Source organism: Symphalangus syndactylus, chromosome 20 (assembly GCF_028878055.3).
Source record: "Symphalangus syndactylus isolate Jambi chromosome 20, NHGRI_mSymSyn1-v2.1_pri, whole genome shotgun sequence".
In the NCBI taxonomy this organism is placed as follows: domain Eukaryota; kingdom Metazoa; phylum Chordata; class Mammalia; order Primates; family Hylobatidae; genus Symphalangus; species Symphalangus syndactylus.
This window is the reverse complement of record NC_072442.2, coordinates 24949594-24956278: the sequence shown is the minus strand read 5'-3', so window position 1 is coordinate 24956278 and position 6685 is coordinate 24949594.

Here is a 6685-nt window from a genome sequence, read left to right as displayed (position 1 = left end):
GAGATCTGGGGATGAGGTTTGTGTCACATATAGCATCAGGGAGGGGGTCAAACTTCATCCAACTGGAGGAGAAGCAGTACCAACGAATGACCCTAAATGGGATCCCAATGACAAGACAGGAGAGTGTAAGAGGAGACAGTTTCAGGTGTGCATAATAGAGGGCTTATGTAGGACTAGAACTAAGCCTCTCAACTGTACCAAGCTATCCAGGATAGACCAGGGATTTGATGAGCACCCTACTGCCTTCCTGGAGAGGCTAATAGAGTCTTGGTAAAGCACACCTCTCTAGCTCCTGATTCCATCACGGGACAAGTAATCCCAAAGGATAAATTTATTACTCAGGCAGCCCCTGATATCAGGAGAAAGCTGCAGAAACAGGCCCTGGGATCAGATAGTACCTTAGAGAATCTCCTGAAAGTGGCCACCTCAGTCTTTTGTAATAAGATAGGGATGCCCAGAAGAGAGAGAGAGGAGACACAGGCAAGAGGCAGAGGCTTTAATGGCCACCACGCAAACCCACAAACTCCAGAATCCCCAAGCTGCACCTGTTAACTGCTACAGATGTGGTAAGCCAGGGCATTTTAGGAAGGATTGCCCAGGCAACATGAGGAAGCCACCCCGACCCTGTCCAGTGTGCAATGGGGACCACTAGAAAGTGGACTGTCCCCGGGGGCACTGGTCACCAGGCCCAGAGCCAATCTCCCAAATGGTCCAGCAAGACTGACAAGTCCTGGGGCTCCTCTCCCTGGCTCCAGTGGTCCAGACCACCATTACCATCCAGGAGCCCCAGAATTTACAATTCTGGATATTGAAGGGAGGAAAGTGGACCTCCTTCTGGACGCTGGGGTTGGTCTCTCGGTTTTCATCTCCAATCCAAGCCCCTTGTCCTCTCTTAGCATGACTGTGAGGGGCATCCCAGGAAGGCCTTAAACCCAATATTTTTTCCAACCCCTTAGTTGTAGTTGGGGAGACCTCTTGTTCACCTGTGCTTTCTAATTATGCCTGAAAGGCCAGCTACTCTGTTGGGTAGGGGTATTGTGGCCCGTGTGGGGACCACCATCCTGATGGCCCCAGGACAAACTCTTTGTCTCCCCCTAGTGGAGACTGATATTAACCCAGAAGTTTGGGTAATTCAAGGGAAAATTGGCAGAGCCACAACCACCATACAAGTCTGGATCCACCTTAAGGATCCCACCACCTCTCTTAACCAGACACAATAACCCCTGAAACCAGAAGTTAAGAAAGGACCAAAAGCCATCATTGATAACTTAAGGTTGCAGTACCTCCTCAAACTCTGCAACAGCCCTTGTAATACCCCAATATTGGGGGTACAAAAACCCAAAGGGGAATGGAGACTAGTTCAGGACCTTCATCTGGTTAATGAGGCTGTGGTTGCAATTCACCCAGTGGCTCCCAATCCGTATACCCTGCTAGCTCACATACCTGAGGGAACTAAATCATTCACGGTCCTGGACCTAAAGATATAGTGGTATGCTTCTTCCGCCTACCATTATACAAACCCCCGGTATTTGTTTGCATTTCAGGATCCCTCTAACCAGACCACCCAGTTAATCTGGATAGTGTTACTTCAGGCATTCTGAAACAGCCCCCACTTTTTTGGGCAGGCACTGTCAAGAGACTGCTCCAAGTTCCTTTATCCTCAGATTACAGTTTTACAATATGTAGATGACATTCTCCTCTGCACTCCAACTAAAAAAATCTCTCAGGAGGGCAGTAAGGCTCTTCTTAATTTTCTGGCTAACAGAGGATGTAAGGTTTACTAATTAATGAGATAATTCCTCACTTTGGACTCCCTAAGTACCTCCAGAGTGATAATGGCCCCTTGTTCAATGCAGCTGTCACCCAGGGGATCTCAAAGGCACTAGGCATACAGTACAATGAAGATAGTCCTTCATTGTGCTTGGAGACCACAATTCTCAGGAAAGGTAGAAAAGACAAATGATATTATCAAAAGACACCTCAGGAGACTCACCTCCCCTGGACTACCCTTCTGCCCATATCTCTACTATGTATTAGAAACACCCCTTCAAGGCTAGGTTTGAATCCCTTTGAAATGATGTATGGATGGCCTTTTCTCACCAATGATTTCTTGCTAGACCAAGAAACCTTTGATTTGGTTAAACATATCACTTCTTTGGCCCATTTCAACAGGAACTGAAACAACTGTCAGAGAGGCACAATCCCATGAACCAGGACCACCTCTATTCAACCCTGGGGACCTAGTACTTGTAAAGGTACTTCCTTCCCTTTGTCCCTCTATAAGCCCAGATTGGGAGAGACCTTATACTGTACTTCTTTCTACTCCTATGGCAGTGAAGGTCACTGGAATAGATTCTTGGATTCATTATACCCTAGTAAGGGCCTAGGAAACTAACAGAGTTACCTCCATTAACCCAGAAAAGCACTCAAAGTACCAATGTGAAGAGATCAGGGACCTCAAGCTAAAAGTCACAAAAGGTAAGTGTTAATAATTAACCTTCCATGGATATCTTCCTTAAAATTCTTGGCTATGCTTGCTGTTCTTACCTTCATTCTGTTCTATACCACAGGATATAATGTTGTTTTCAGAATAATTTGTATATTTTACTTCTTATTTCTGTAAACTTTGCCACTAGATTCTTTCCTTTTAACCCCTTTTTGTATAATACACATATTTGATTCATGCATACTTAACCTTGTAGAACTTGTTTCTTCTCACCTAGAGACCAGCAAACTCCAAATGGTCAAGGCAAGCAGAGCCCTGGATGATGGCTCCCTTTTGCTGGGGACCCTTAGGTAGACCTCTGGGAAGAATCTGACTGCTATTCTCCCCAAAACAATGCCACCTGTCTGCAGGAAGCAGCTTAGATCGGTCATTGTCTGTATCCTAACAGCAGTTAGATGTGCCTCTTCAGGGGGGGGAAATGACAGCTACAGGAGGCCGAGAAATTCTAGGCAAACACGGGGTTGGGGGGGCGGTCCCCGGTGAAGCCCTCCCGACTCAAGCCAAAAAGCCTGAGACCCAAAGTGAGAACTTCTATCGATGTTTTCCTGCTCAAATGTTGCCTTTTCCTAAACTGCACATGGCCCTGCTCCACCCCATCCTGTCCCTATAAAGACCCCAGACTCAGCCGTCAGAAAGGAGAAGGAGCTGGACATCAGGCACTCTGGCTGAATGTCAGAGAGAAATGGTTTGACTTCAGAGGGACAGTTTGACAGCATAACTTTGGAGAAGAATCAGCTGAAGATGGCCGGACTTCAGGGGAAGATCACCTACACCCGCCCCGTCCCCTTTTCAGCTCCCATTCCCACTGACAGCCAGTGAGGGCCGCTTTAATCAGCAGTAAAATCCCCGCATTTACCATCCTTCAATTCATTCATGAAACTTCATTTTTCCTGGATGCTGGACTAGAGCCTGGGAGCCACAAGTGCAGATACAAAAGGCTGTCACACTGGCCCTTTGCCCTCGCTGGTGGAAGGCAGCCGCCTCGTGTGAAAAGGCAGAGGGTCCACTGAGCTGTTGATGCTTAAGCCATCCATGGACAGAAGAGCTAAAAGAACACTGTAACACACCCTCTGGGGCTTCAGGGGCCACAGGAACCCTCCTGCCTAGATGCTGCTGTGGGGCCCACACAGAGTTTGCTCCTGCCGGCGCCCAAAAGCACTTTCCCCAGATCCTGCACCCACTCACCTGTGTGCTCCCTCCTGCAAGGGGTGGTCCAAGTGAGTGAAGTTCGCTCCTGCCAGCACTGAAGTGGCCAGCTGGTTCCAGCACTTGTGCACTCCAGTTCCTGGCTCCTTCACTCATGCATTCCCTCCCACGGGAAGTTGAGAGCTGCAGGCTGAGTAAATGAGGCACTCCTGTTGCAAATCCCGTGAAGCGGTCAGGGAAACACCCTGCTTCACTAGCACCATCTGTCCACATTTGGGGTTCACTCTCCTCTCTACCCTCCTTGTCCTCCCTACTTCCTGGTGTGTAACACAGCCTTAGAGTTGGACCTGGGTTCACAGTCTGTCTCTGACACTTTCTAGCTGTGGAGCTTCGACAAGTTTCTTTATTCCCTGACGCCTTTGTTTCCTCATCAGTAAGTGGAAATAATACCACTGTCACAGGCTTTTTTGCAAGAATTAAATGAGACACTATGAATAAGTGTCTGGCTCTTAGTAAATTTTCAGTTATTGGTAGCTGTCCTCACCAACTCCCTGGTTAGACCCCTTTCCTTCACTTCTCATATCTGATTGCTTCCCAAGTTTTTTCAAGCCTGTCTTTCTTCAATCTGACCCTTCTCTGTTCTCAGAGACACTTTCTAGGCCCTCAACCTATTGCATTTTGCTCATTCTCCTTGGATTTTTTGCCTTTGGTCTTATCCACTCCAATCTCTGTTTGTTTGTATTTTAATTTGTTTTGTTTTGTTTTTAGAGACAGAGGCTTGCTCTGTTGCCCAGGCTGGAGTGCAGTGGCATGAACATAGTTCATTGCAGCCTGGAACTCCTGGGTCAAGCAATCCTCCTGCCTTCGCCTGCCGGGTAACTGGGACTACAGGTGTGTGACACCCATCTGGCTACTTACAAATTTTTTTTGTACAGATGGGGTCTTGCTTTGCTGCTGAGGCTGGACTTGAATTCCTGGGCTCAAACGATCCTCCTGCCTCAGCCTCTCAAAGTGCTGGAATTACAAAAGCGTGAGCCCCCATACCTGGCCCCAATCTTTCTTTTTGCAGCAGTAGTTTTCAATCTTTTTAAAATTAATATCTCTAGATAAATTTTTAAACAGAAGAAAGCACTCTTCTGTAATCAAGGATAGGATATAGAGTCCCAAACACCTCCCTGGATCCCTCATCCACTGCAGCCCTGCGAAGCTCCACCAGAATCCCTTAGGGTGTTGAGAAAGTCATTTTTGCCACCCTATTGCTGCCAGCGGTGATGTTTCTGAACATGTGGATCTGACAAGTTCACTCTCCTGGTGAAATTTCTCCAGGGTTCACTAGCACCTCATGTAGAGGTTCCTAACCTGGGTATTGCCCTCTCTAGTCAATCTCCACCTTCACATGATGTTGTAGATATATATATTTTAAATATGGCTCTGATTGTGTCACCCATGGCTCAGCATGGCGGTAAAGGCCCATCACGGTGTGGCTGCAGCCTCTCTTTCTGCAAGGCACCTCTACTTCACTCATGCCAGGCCTGGCACTGCCTCCCCACTGCCTTTTTTCTTTGCCCTTGCACCTCTTTTTGCTGCATGCTAAGTCACCGCTTGCCTGCTCCTGCCTGAATTCCTCTTTTTCCCAGGAGACTCAGGCTAGGGTGGGGAGAGGCTTGCTAAAGCCCTAAGCAAGGAAGATTGATTTCCAGGAGTGTAGACAGGCTAACATGGGTAATTCAGGCCTTCACCTTTATCTGTGTAGATAATGTTTCAGACACATGGAATAGTCCAGGTGTCAAATTCCTTGTGGAAAGAAAACTTGACATTGATCTACTGTCAAATGGTTGTTTTGGTTTTTTGAATAGTTAAGATAGACATAATCAAAGATTACATCATTTGGCAATTTTTATTTATTAAATACCAACATTTGGTTCCCTTTTAACTACATGCCTGATCCTACTTCCTTCCTCAGCCAGAATTGTAAACCTTATTTTATTCTGGCTTTGCCTTGGTAGTCCCACCATTGTCTTCCAAAGTTCTCAGGGGAATCTGTAAGATTGCTATCTGAAAACTTTCTGGGGGAAATTATACAACAATTTGAAAAACTTTGAAGAGTACATAAATGATGGAATGTTAGTCCTGTGTACTAAAAATGCCAATTATCTTGTAATTAATTTAAACAGTCAAAGAGATTCTAGTCTAGGTGCAGTGGCTCATGACTGTAATCCTAGAACTTTGGGAGGCCGAAGCAGGAGGATCACTTGGGCCCAGGAGTTGGAGACCAGCCTGGGCAGCATGGCAAAACCCCATCTTTACAAAAAATATATAAAAATTAGCTGAGTGTAGTGGTGTGTACCTGCAGTCCCAGCTACTTGGGAGGCTGAGGTGGGAGGACCATTTGAGCCTAGGAGGCAGAGGAGGATCATGTGCAGTGAGCCATGATTGTGCCATTGCACTCCAGCCTGGGCGACAGAATGAAAACCTGTTTCAAAAACAAACAAACAAACAAACAAAAAAGAAATAAATTCTAATTTAAATGTCCCCATAAAAAGTCTTTAGCCAGAATGGATCACCATTGAATGGGCCTATATTTTCCAAGCAGGATTTGACTAAATCTGGTCACACTTTAGGCCTCAAATTCAGAGATGATGCAGGCGATGTTCAGTGGAGACACCCCATAATGGAAGTGGACAGAAGTCCAGGAAGAATGACCTGACTCTGCAGTGCCACCAGAGTTGCTATAAAGTTCTGAAATATATTATGTTTCTTCATAAAAGTTAAGTTCTACAGTCAGCATGAAAGTCAGAAACTACATTGTGGTTTTTTTGTTTTGTTTTTTTGAAACAGTCTCACTTTGTCACCCAGATTAGGCTCACTGCAGCCTCCACCCTCTGGGCTCAAGCAATCCTCCCACCTCAGCATCCTGAGTAGCTGGGACTACAGATGTGCACCACCACGCCTGGCTAATTTTTTATATTTTTTTGTAGAGACGGGATTTCACCATGTTGCCCAAGCTGGTCTCCAACTCCTGGGCTCAAGCGA